Raw genomic sequence first — 13,712 nt, 5'->3', positions numbered from 1 at the left:
TATTTTATTAATTTAGTTTTTACTTCAGATTGTTTTACTACTATTACTGTTATTATGGCTTTTATTTCTATTTTATTACATTTTTATCATTTTACTGTCTCACATGCATTGGTCTCAAATTGTTGAATTGTTTTCTGTTGTTTTTTGGTCCACACACTCATTTTCGGCTTGTCGGTCATCTGAAGCACTTTGAACTGCACTAACCTGTATGAAAGATGCCATACACTTAAAGTTTGTTTGATAGATTGATGTTTCCATGAATAATATTTCACCTTTCAGACTTCTAGCTGGTCTTTTGTCAAGTGTGACTCTCAGTGAGATGTTAAGTGTTCACAGTCTTGTGACGAAGCACTGGGAACCTGTAACCTCATAGCTTTATAACCCTAACACACCAATAAAATGTTCACTACTCTGCCCACAAGGGGACAGTCACAGCCCACTCCTGTACTTAAAGAACTGGGCTGGTAAATGACAAAGTAGTTCCCATATTATCGATTAACACATTCATAATGTGTTGAAGGGCTAATACAGTACATATTTGTCTTAGTAGTGGTTGTTTGGTTGGTATATCTACAAATCTCAGCCAAAAGAATCCAGATTTACCACAGACTATCACAAGAAGAAGGTGCTGGATGCAAAAGTAAAGTCAAATCTGCACTCTTGTCTTCATAGGAAACACACAGTTAAAGCTTTTTGTCACACAGACCTTCATCAGAGCTGGTATATCTATAAAGCTCAGATATAAAAGATGCTTGTCGTATAAGACTTTGCACGGCTTTGATTGTATAATATCTATGAGGAGGACTGCCTTCGGACAGTCAGTGTTTTCAGTGAGAGCAGCTCACACATGGAACAGCCTGCCAACAATTATCAGAGACGGTGACACATATCGTTCATTTAAAATGAATTTAAAATCATGGTTCAGGTGCATGTAGCCAAGATAAACAGTCCCATATCATAGGAAAAAAGTGCATGCACACTGACTAAAAAAGTATAAGAGGTTCTTCAAAATCTAATTTTGTTAGATTTTAATTACTGTTTACGTGGAATCGTTGATTTAGAGAGCAAACATTTTTCTCAGCAAACATTTTGACTTTTCACAGTAGGAAAAGCGCAGGTGTTACTAATAATATTTCCAATGCCTCTGAGTCATGACAGTGCGACAGTGAGTCAGCATTCACAATAGCAGGACCCTGAAACTGAAGCTAGACGCAGCTGAATGGAAGTCAGCCTTCATTCATTTTATTATGTGCACCTGTGTTTTCATTACTGTGAACATGTCAAAATGTCTTCGGTGAAAAAGGCCTACGGAGAACTTCCATCCTGTGTGTAATATCCACTTCACCACATGGTAGCTGATTCTTTCCTAAAACTGCATTTCATTGATTGCTTGTGAAACTTCTCACTTGGCAGCAAAGTACACATTCATCACAGCTCTCTGCTTTGTAGCTTTGATTTCCACAATGAACTGTAGCGACGGTACAAAACATCTCTCGTCCTGCTTTATCGATGGGATTTGAACAATACAGCTGCTACTGTATGAGGAAGAGAGTCTGCTCCTGTGAATGAAGTTCATTTATTTCCAATGAATCAGCTGCCGATAAAAGCATATTGCGAAAATCAGATGAAGAACGGGGCTTCGAATGTGAGATCAATTCAGTAATGGGGAAGCTCACCACTTCTTCCTGTCACACAACAGTCTGGGAGGAAGATTTAATGGGTAACAGTATACAGTATATGACCCAGGTTAATGAGTGATGGCTGCTTTTACAGTATGCCAATGTGCTCTTTCAAATTTATTTGACTTGATGCCCAAAACACTTCAACATACAAGTGCAATAATCTGATTTACAACTCTCCTAGTGCTTTGAGCATTATCAATGTGTAAACTTTGCCCTCTACATTACATTTTTCTTTGCTAGTGGACAGTCCGTAATGGAGAGTGACAAGAAAGACAGAAGAGCACACTGATTCCCGAACCATCAGCGGGTCAACACTCCAGACACCTTCATCACTTATCATGTCTGCGGCACCACTAAACCTCCACATGCGTGGGCTGAAAAGTTGATAAGTAGAAACCAAAGACGCCTCATCTATGCAGACACTGACTTCTGGTTCTTTGTTAGGGATTATCTGAAAGGATTAAACTACCAATTGGAGTCTTGCCCTTTAAATACATATTCAAACATTATTTCGTGCAGGTCTGAGCTGAATCAAATCCCTGTGACTTCCTGCGCTCAGCCCCCGTCTCCTTCCCCCGTCACCCAGCAAATGAATCATGCTTCCTACGGACAGTCTGGTCAATATGAGGCCGGACAGCTTTGATTTGTATGTCCTGCCCCTCTGTCCTATTGGACTGCTGGTCAATAGGCCTGTCTTCCCATTACCCTGGCGATTAATGTGGCGCGCTGCCAAACGCTACACTGGTGTGAATCATGGCCGAGCTCTCGGAGGTTTCAGCTGCAAAACAAGGATGAAAATGTACTTTACGTCAGGTTTAATGCACACTACAGCCTTCTTTTCAGTCTGTGATACACTTAGCGGAACATTTATAGTCGTTTGGTGCAAGTCCAAGTCAAGATACAAGTCTTATATGTCTCTGAATGATGAGCATTAAATGACACAGCATCTGAAGCTTTTACTTTAAAAGCTTTGTTAAAAGTGTAGGTGAGACCAAGACATTTAAATTCATAGGAGTGAAAGGAATAGTAGAACATTTTGGGAAATACACCAATTTGCTTTCTTGCAAGAGTTAGATGAGAACAGAGACTGGAAATGAGGTGGAAACAGCTGTTCAACAGCAACAACATCTGCCTACCAGCACCTCTAAACTCACAAATTGACACTCACAATATTTCTCACTTGTTTAATCTGCACAAGTGTAAAAATGACAGTTTGTGGTTTTATGGGGAGTTATGTGCCGGACTAGTTCTTGGCTGGGCGACTTCCTCAAGTCTTCATTGGTTAACTGTCAACTTCATGGTGATGACAAGACTAGGAAGTCACTGCTAAGTCTCGGCAATAGGGAATGGGAATCGCGGCGCAACCAAACCAATAAACCTATAACGTTAGCCTACCTTTGTGTCTGACTGTATCCTATATATACTACAATTCGGCTTTTGAATCTTATTCACTGTGCAGTATTTTGTGTTAGCTTTTGACACTTGCAGTACACAGCCAGCGCATGGCAGTCTTACCCTTTATCCTCCAAAAATGTCTGACTTGCTGTCGGTGACGTCACATTCCCATTCCCTATAAGTGTGTTTCTCAAAATGTCAAACTATGCGGTTTTTCTTCGCGCGATTAATTCGCATACCAATATATTTTTTTGAACTGTTGTTTTTGTCATGAATACTTTCTCACAGAAAGTGAATATTATGTGGCGAAAAAGCTATGTTTTTTTTTTTTATTTTAACAAGGTTGATTTTCTTTAGTAGGCTTTAGTACCGTGAATAAAGGCATCAACCAATCACGTTGTGCGGAACAGGTGGAGTTGCGCCTATATTTATGAAACAACAACACGGAGACTCCCTAGTCTGAACCAGAACAGCAAACTTAATTACTCCTTTCAACCTTGACAAAGGCAGACCAGATCCACTCTTTTCGTTCCTACCTTTCACAATAAAAGCCTTTGACAAATAATATTCACAGGCAAGCATTTTGCATTTTTGTTTCGTTTATTCGTTACACCTCTGGTGTTTAAAGGCTTTAAGTCTCGGGAGGAAGCGTATTTCGTTTAAATCTGTCAAGTCAAGCCACAAGTCTTTAGAGGCAAACTGCAAGTTATGTCTCTGAATGCGGACCATTAAATGGCACAGAAACTGAACATTTTACTCTCAAAGTTGTGTTAATAAGTTGAGACCAAGTCCTAATAATTAAATATTCAAGATGTGTGGCTATGAAACCACATTTCTTTTTATTGTTCAGGATTTTACCAAGTTGAGACTGCAAGTCTTTTGGGAGTCAAGCCTCACAACAAGTGCAAGTAAGGTCCCAAGTTCTCATTTATATATATATACGTATATATGTAATTCTAATTTACGTGAAATTTCCTGAAAATTCACATGTAGTCATCATGTCCCCAGTCCGTCTCTTTCACAGTGCAGAGCAGTTCATTATCAGAGATTTGGCCTTCCTGATTTTCACACAGAAACGTGTCCACGATAAGAAGCATGTTTGTGTTAAACCAAACTCTGCTTTCCAGTTGGCCTCAGCATTCATCCCCCACTGCTTCATTTTTAACAGCTGGTCAAGGTTGATAGCGAGTAATATGCACTCTCCATTGATTTGCAAAGTTTTGCGGGGTGGAAAAGAACTCTTTTCTGGCAAATTATGTCAGGAGTGGGAGTGAATGAGCCAATGTGCAGCAGCGAGGCAGCAGCGAGGCAGCCAAATCCAAACTTTCTTTGGGATTTCAGTGAGACAGCCAGAGGGTTACAAGACTGGAAAACTAATTAGGGTGCTTTGGACTTGGAGAGGGGAAAAGTTTACTCCAATCACAATCATTTTGCTATCAATTTTTTAACTGTGAGGTATGATTGTTGAGGTTATACCAAATTGCCCAACACTTATTGAATGTGATGTGAAGTCATTAAATCTGTCCTGAAATTTGTCCCATTTATCCAAAATATTATTATTATTTTAGTTTAAACTGACAAAAAAATAATATAATTCTACACAAAAATGTTATTTTCCTGACATTCATGCACCTTGGAAAACAACAAAACACTCTGTAAATGATACTGAGATATTATCATGTTCACTTGTCCAGACTCCATCAGCAAATTGTTGATATTGGAGCTCCCAGCAGGACAACGAGCGGCTTATCCAGATTGAGCTTCCCCTAGAGGTTGTGGTTCAGCGGTATCAATCACATCTCTGGGCCTTTTTCTCTGGCAGAAAACACCTCTTTTGCTCGGACTGGCAGCGGTGGTCTCCCCCCATGCAGAGCTGTGCCAGAGATCTCTCAAGTGGTCGTGTTCTTTCAATCCATCATGGTCTGAGCTAACATGACACCTTTTCATTAGTGCAAAGTGCTCCAGAGGAGAGGATCCACTAGTGTCCGAAGAGAGCAATTGGGGCTAACAACAGTATCTCCTAGGCAAAAGTGGTAATGACATGTGGATGGGTTTATTGCTCCTAAGCTTATTAAGCTTTTGGGGAACAAGAAGAGTGGCTCAGAAACGTGTAGCCATTCAGTGAACATGACCATTTATTAGTTTTTATACTATCTTGTCTTGTTTCCTTGCAGATAGCTGACTTAAATAATCACTCTGAAAGAGATTTGATGGTATAGTTCATAGAAATTACAAATCTGCTTGCAGCTATATATATATTTTTAAAAAGTGGGATGTCTTCTGTCTTCTCAGCGCTAATGGAAGCTGGAATAAGAAACTGCATAGCACAGCATCATTAAGTATATATATATATATTCCTTCCTGTTAAAGGACCTTAATTTTAGAACATATAAATCTGAATATATTTCATCACATCTTGATGAAATAGCCTTTCATCTTTTTAAAATTACATACGCAGGCTGAAAGAAATTCACACTTCCAACGCCAAGTCTGTGTCAAAACGTGTGCTGCACTAAAAGTCATGTTTGACCTAAAAATGATTAATATTGCCACCATAACAAAGTCATTCTCCATGACTGATTTATGTAATTTCCCTCACTTTCATTTACATTATCAGGGGAAGTGCTAAAATCGATCTTTAGCCTCAATTGATATTTCCGCCTTTTAAATTCTGGTGAAGGCTTGCCCATAAATGCAGCCTTTGCACTTTATTTGCCTCATTCGTTTTATCGTGCTAAACACACAACTCTAATCCTATCAAAGGCAAGGAATATTCCAGAAAGGGCATTAGTGGGGGCTTACGAAGCGAGAGAGCGGAGCATTAGTATTCATGGAATTTCTTGGGACAGACTCTTAGTTTTAGAGAAATTATCTAGGGAAACTCTCAAATAAACATTAAACTATGAGCTACCGTAAAGAGGCATGCTGGATGTTGGAGTCGAAGCCAAAATTTGGACTTAAAAGGGTGATGAAATTTGGGGGTCAACAAGCTGTAACAAGATGAATTATTATTTCCCTGTATGAAAAGTTTTTGGATGTTCTACATTATGTGGTCTTGTAACTTTCTAGTATTGGTCATCCTCTCAGCTGCCTGTCTTCTGTAAAACTTGCTTTGTGTGCATGATCGTCAACTAAAGGCCACGGAAACTTGATCGGAGGCGGCATCATGTATTTCACCTTTATGGTTTTGCCTGATATTCTCGACCTCCTGCGCCATTAGTACATAGTAAGTTCTTGGTTGGCATAGACTTATATAAGAAGTGGACGTAGTCACTGTAACGTCACCCATTGGTTTGTGGACTGCCGTTTTGAAGCCTTGAGTTTGGCATTTTGGCCTTCGCCAGTGACGAGAGGGAGGAGCTAAATACAACTGAATGCTGAATAAGACCTTTTTAGGCGACAAAAATGTTACAATTGACTCTCATGAACTGAAAACACACTGTGAAAGGGTTAAAGTCGTAAGACGAAACTGCGGACAACTCACAGACCGGACAACGCCGTGGTAACAACCTGTCAATCACAGTGTAGCCACGCCCTAAATCACACCCTGTTTAACATCTATTTGACTCTAAATGGGACCATAATTTACTAAATGAACATCATGCTGTATTGAAGAAGACTTGAAACTAGCGATTGAGACCATAAACTCCTGTTTACAATGTTTACTGAGGTAATAAATCAAGTGAGAAGTAGGCTCATTTTCTCATAGACTTCTATACAATCAGACTTCTTTTTGCAACCAGAGGAGTCGCCCCCTGCTGGCTATTAGAAAGAATGCAAGTTCAAGGCACTTCCGCTTCCACTTCACTTTTCAGACACGAAGGTTGCCGCCTGGTTCGCAGTCATTGCTGTGGGGAAAAAAGCTGTCTTTGGATTTCATATTTACTGCTGAAGAAAACGTTGAGATGTTAGATAAGCCTGGTAAAATATGATCTGAACTGTTTATCAGAAGGACAAGAGGGTGGATTATAGTGTTGAAGGCTAAACATCACTGATAATGTGGGAGCTAATGGGCTCTTCCTGCGGGGAGCAATAACATGCTCAACAAATGTCATGGTAATAACCCTGTTCTATTATGCAATATCTGAGTTAAAGGGCACAGGAACACCAAAACCAATAGGCTTGATCTTGCCTTTAGTTATATGAGCCCAAAGTAGATTGGCCCAAGAGTGGCACTAACATTCATATGATGGCTAAGTGAGAAACAAGTCCTTTGGGGAACATAACGTTCATTAAATGTCATCCTCATTTCATTTTTCAGATCCATGTAAGTGGAAATTTGAGCCTGCGGGTAGCAATAGAAAAAAAGTCACCACAATCAGTAGGGTTATTTCATTAGGGATCAAGAATATCTGCTATAAATTTCTACGAGATATCAAATAATGTACACAATTATGCATCACAGAGGTGCTAGTATGGCTATAGACCCTTGTTTGCTGACACTGGCTCAACAGAAACACTGGAATTAAATCTTCTGGTAACCAATTAAAAACACCACAACCTTTCCATTCACCCGCTTCATGCTTCATTAACATGGATTGACATATAATCTAATAATCTATGTTGCATTAATACTGCATAAACCAAAGGGTAATTATTAAAATTAGTCAAATAAGTAGAGATAACCTCCAGAGAGCTTTTTTTTGTTGGCTTTACAAAAAGAATTTCTGAATATGTTTAATGGGAGTTATATAACGCAAAACACTTTCTTTTAGAGGACATATAATGTAGACATAGTGTGAAACAAATGCTGATTAACACACACATACTGTACACACTGAATGAATTTAAATTTAATTTTCTAAGTGTGATTAACGTCACAGTTATTTCACAGCATGAGGGACATTTTGACAGAATAATTTCTACCATTGGTGGAGAGTGCCTCAGCAGTGTCAACTAATGAGCCAAAGAGATAATTTGGGTAATTAGTCGCTCTATACTATTTGAGGAATGATAATGTTCTCGCAGGGGAGCAGTGAGACATTGGATCAATCAACGAACTAATTTAGATTCATTTTTCCTATTTTTATCAGAAAAAGCTGTGGATCCTTGAACAGCAGGAGTGAATTCAATTGAAGTCATATGTTTAAAATGCTTGTTAAAGATATAATCATTCAAAAACACATGACACTGGTCCTAAAAATTTCAATATCACAATATCTTTTTAAAAAGGTAATTGTTCAGTGAGGTACATTATGCAGATATCATCAAATATGGAACATTTGTTTGGTGAGTAAAAGTCAAAAACCTGACTAAGTATTTCAATAGCATCTGGATTAAACACTCCATATTCCTGTGTCATTGCCTGGGGATACATAAAACATTTATTCATGAAATGATATAGACACAACAACACAACCCCGAGCGTACTAAAGGAGATTACATCCAACTCCAGATCATATCTATCTTGTCACTCTAATTAAACTACGAGTGGTGTCGCTAGGTTACAGTGATGATTTGTTGCTGAGCCAGGGGGCCATCCAGGAACATTTGTGTGTGTCAACATATTACGCTGTTTTTTATTTTAATCCCTGTGCTGGCAACACTTCCTGATTTTTCATTAGAGTGATTTTTGAGCGAGAAATCTATTTAAACTTAAAACACTTTTTTGCTCTCTCTCCTGAGATGCAACTGCCAACCAACAAACCCCCTCTCTCATACCGAATCAATACATACCAAAATGAATCCACATTACAGGGGCAGAAGTGTGTGTAACAATAAAAAAGTGCAGGCGGTGCAGCAGATGGGATTGTTTCATACACTGCTGATTCACTGTAATGGGAACAGGGGACATTCACAGCTTATAGCCTGATGTATGCTCCTAACAACTCAAACCGACAGCACAGGTACGGCTGACAAGTGAACCGAATTCTGAAAATAACGGCAGATCATTAGCGCAATCTCTTAGGGTTAAGGTGTTCCCATTTATTATGCTACAAAAGCCTGAGTCTGTGATTGTCTTGCATTGTTTAACCCATTTACAACAGGCCTAAACTGCACATATTGGTGCTCGAAATGATGCGAGTCAAATAAGGTTATAAGGAGGGAGAGGCTGGAGACACGTTTGTCAGGGAAGGGTGTGCCTGATCTGATGTCCCCTCTAATCATGAAACTGCCAGAAATGATTTAAAGTGCAGGCAGACGAACGGGTCCGCTGCTTTTATGTCTCTGACTGTACGGTATATCATCACTGCTGAGGTGAACCATGAAGGTATTAAAAAGTGACACTTCACGGTGTGTTGCTGAGCGCAGAAAGTGTGACTTTACGGTGTGTCGTGCTGTTAAAGGAACAGTGTGTAACATTATTAGCAGAAACGGAATCTAATATTCATAACTATGTTTTCATTAGTGTATAATCACCTCAAACTATGTGTGTTTTTGTTAGCTTAGAATGAGCCCTTCATATCGACATAGGGAGAAGGTCCTCTTCACAGAGTCCGCCATGTTGCACCGCCATGTAGCTCAGAACGGAAAAAACAAACACTGGCTGTAGCAAGAGCCTTGCACATTTTCACGTCATGTGAAGCCACCGTAGTTTTCCGACACGCTTGTGAAACTTCGGTAACGTGAGCTGCAGAGTGCAAAACCGTGGTACTGCCAGCTGCCGTCTGATTTCCGTTGCTCCTAAAGTAGTGTTATTATGGTAAGGATGGCCTCTGAGCGACGCAAACGGTGTTACCGCAGTTTTGGAAAGGGAGGAGTGAGCGAGGGTGAACTCAGATGGTTGCAATCTGCGACTTCATCACTAGATGACGCCAAATCTTACACACTGCACCTTTAGCTATTTGCTGAACACAGATGGTATCTACAAGAGTTATTCAGTGGCAAAATTAATAAATATAAATGCACCATACTGTAAGTATAATGTGTGTATTAATGTGTATCTAATTTGAAAGACGACAAATCACCCCACTATAAGGGCTACATTTTGAGAATAATTGCCTCACATGTGACACGTGTCTGATTTGTAAGGCTTTCCACTTTATGATTTAGCAAATTAAGAGCCTCCTTCAGTGTTAATGCCAACATGTTCTCATGTAGGAGCATGGAAACACTGAGAACAAATAGATATTCTTCCATATTCTGGGCACTATTTTGGTCAAAATGAATGAAAAAGCATAGCTACAATATCTATTCCTGATGCCAAAGTGTGACGTCAGCCCTCTGATCGAACCGACTTTCTCCATGGCTGTTCACACTCAACATTTATCTGATGTGACATACTGTAAGTGCCAACCTTCAGCTGCATTCGCCGTGTTATTGAGTGACTTTGTCAGTCATTCTGGCAGCCGCTACTGCTGATTCATGTCTCTCTCTCTGCAGAGCGGTTTGCACCTGCTGACAAAATCAAGTTTCACACATCAGTTCAATGTCAACTACCACTGCCTCGAGTCTTAATTTAACCATGATCCTAATTGCAGGTGGGGATGATGAAATGACCTGATGCAGACATGTACTGTAGTCAGTCAGCTGTGATGTAATTGCACCCCAGGTGGATAATAATGACATTATTATTTTGCTGAAGAATTATCATTTTTGATCAGATTTCAATTAATAATTCAAGAGTGAATATAAACTGATATATGTCAGTGTCCATATCATTAGTGCTCAGATGATAATAGCTCACATATTTACAACCTCATCATCAATTTAAAGACATTAAACTGAGAGATGATTAAACTACAGTTAGAATAACCATGACAGCGAAAGATCAGAAGTGACTCGACACATGAACATAAAACAAGATTAAGAGTCTACGGCCATGATAGCAGCTCTGTGAGGCTGCACAGCGGTGAGCTGAACGCTAACATCGGCATGGTAACTTGCTCACAGTGACAACGCTAACATGCTGGTGCTGTTTAGGTATAACAATCACCATGTTGACAATCTTGACATGGTGATGGTGTTAGATGAAAACTTAAAGGGTCTCCAAAGTTTTAAGAAATGATCCTCCATTCCAATAGTTGTTAAAACATTTAGCTTAAAACAACCTCATGGTGGCGTTACAGGAAAAGTCAGGAGATTACCAAAGTAACATCGATACGTCGTCTGGGAACCATGAATGTCAAAATTATGTGCAACTTCATCTTGTAGATGTTGAGATATTTCAGCCCGGCCGCATGAAAAGACGTGTGAATTACACGATAATGCGTAACGCAAAAGGCAAAAGTGTGTAATAAGAACCTCGTTCTTGGTTTAGGCTTGTCATTTTCACGCTATGTAGTCTGTACTGACTGCAATGTAATGACGTAGACTAAAAGAGGAGGCGGGAGGGGAGGTAGGTGGGTCCAACTAACACTGGACTTTCAACCAGAAGACTGGTGTTTTGTTTTGTAAGTTACCGTAGTGATGTTTGTCACATTTTATAGTGACATTTGTCACGTGTTTTCTGTAGTGATGTTATGTTGTTTCCCAATGTATTTTACGTAGGTAACATACTTATTTTAAGTCCAACCATGACGTTTTTCCTAACTAAGTGGTTTTGTTGCTCCCTTCTGGTACAGTACGTTAATAATATGTAATATGTAATATTCACGCCTCAGCGAGGCAAAATGTGACACTGACATGCTATCCTCTGGTGGACAGGCAGGTCTATTACAGGCTTTGGCGTGATATCGGGTTGGATATTTCCCTTGTAAAGTGATAACTTTTTCATCATTTCATGGCAACCCATCTCATAGATATGTCAGTCTGGACCAAAGTAGACCGACCAACCAACCGACCGACATTGCCATCCTTCGAGCCACGTAGTGTGGCTAAAAATATCAACTTCCTTCCGTAAACTTCTCATTCTTTAAAATCAAAAATACATTCAGGAGTCTAAGAAGTAAATCCACATTCCAGCTGTAAAAACAACTCATTCTGCTATGATCAAAATCTGTATCTGCAATATTTTCTGTGTCAGTAGTGTCTATAAATGTAATTTCTTTCTGGCAAACTAACAATGGATAATTCAGTATGTTCCTCCAAAGGTTACCTGGGGAATAGCAGACACAAAATGATTACTAGCTATAATAATATTTACCACGATCTGAAATTAACGAGAATGACGCAACTGTACACCAAGTTCTTGTTGTGAATGGGACCCCACGGACCACTATCCTTCAGCCAGTAATGTAATATCTTTAACTGCACACATCAGACATTATAATGTGGGTTTGGCACAAACGCGGGAACACTGTGAGGACATGTTGGGAGCAATGAGAATGATAATTTGAGGACACCACGTAGAACAGGGACCTTGCAGTCTGGGGGAGATATTAGGTGAGTCAGTAAAGCAGGTGTTGAATTCGACCCAGCAGTCTGTTAGTACTGATTACAGAGGCACCTTGCACTCCAATATGCAGCTTTAATTATACTCAGTCGCAAATAGTTAGGAGCCTTTACCGTCTTTTGATAAGGACAAGAGTTTTTCCTGTTAAGGAGTCGGCTTTAAAACTCCATCCTAACTTTAAATTTCCTGTGTGTAGTGAAGATTTTCAATTCCACTTTAATAATAATAACAATGATAATATTGGAGAATATGGGGCTGCATAGACCTGTTGCAGCTCTTTTTTATGGTTTGGCTGATAGTACAGGTTGGGTCTGCTCCAAATGCAGATAATAATCCCCGAAGCTGACGTGTTCCTCAAAACATCCACAAGTTCACCCGCTAATTACCAGAGATGCATGACGCAGTTTCCATTTGTCTGGTGAGGTCGCGACCTCTTCTCTGAGGGCCGGCGGAGACGAGAACGAGGGAGAACGAATACAGCATGGGATGAGAAAGATGGATGATGTGTCAAGGCTGAGGATATGATTAGTGTGAGCGTGAAACACGGGGGGGGAGGAACAGTGAGGACGACCTTCAGACCTCACCCCGGACTCAGCTGTCCATCATACCTCTAAAACCATGGAAACGCTTCAGTGAGGGGTCATCGGGTGGCTCCGGGCTCCCTGCTGCTTGTCTCCTGTAAGGAAACCTCTGTGTCACACTCAGGCTTCTTACACGAATGAAAAACATTTTCGTTACAGCTATATTGATAAACAAGTTAGTCATTTTAAGTAATTAATCAAATAGAAATACCCAAAATTGACAGTTTCTAGCTTCTTAAATGTGAAGATGTTCTGATTTTCTTTGTCATTATGGGATGTTAAACTAAATATCTTTGGGTTTTGCGCTGTGGGTCTGATCACACTGTGGCCACTGCTCTTGTTATTTGGAGGCAGACCAATAAATTAACAAAATAAAGTGAAAATTGCCCCCCCCCCCCACACACAAAAAAACAAACAAAAACAAAAAAACAACCAGTGATACTGCCCAGCTGCTGCTAACAGCTAACTAGCTGTCCTCCTGCCAACATGAGAAGACGTGCTCCGTTGTAGTCAGCGCTCGGTTTGTCAAGCTAAACGATAGTGAACATATCGTTTCCGGTACGCCGTTAGTCTCGAGCCCTCGTTTTAAACGACCACTGCTGGAATGTTTGATTGAAAAGTCCAAATAAGAGTCCAAACTGAAGTATTTGTTCATCACTTGTGGCCGCTACTGGCCTTAACCTGCAGTGAGGAGTCAACAGTCATGACGGTATAAAACAGTCAATGAGTGTGAATCGCTGCAGCCACGAGAAGTCCTTGAGCATACAGTCATAAATAAGC

Source organism: Sebastes umbrosus, chromosome 18 (assembly GCF_015220745.1).
Source record: "Sebastes umbrosus isolate fSebUmb1 chromosome 18, fSebUmb1.pri, whole genome shotgun sequence".
NCBI lineage: Eukaryota > Metazoa > Chordata > Actinopteri > Perciformes > Sebastidae > Sebastes > Sebastes umbrosus.
The sequence above is the reverse complement of the archived record's forward strand: the minus strand, read 5'-3'. Positions refer to the sequence as shown.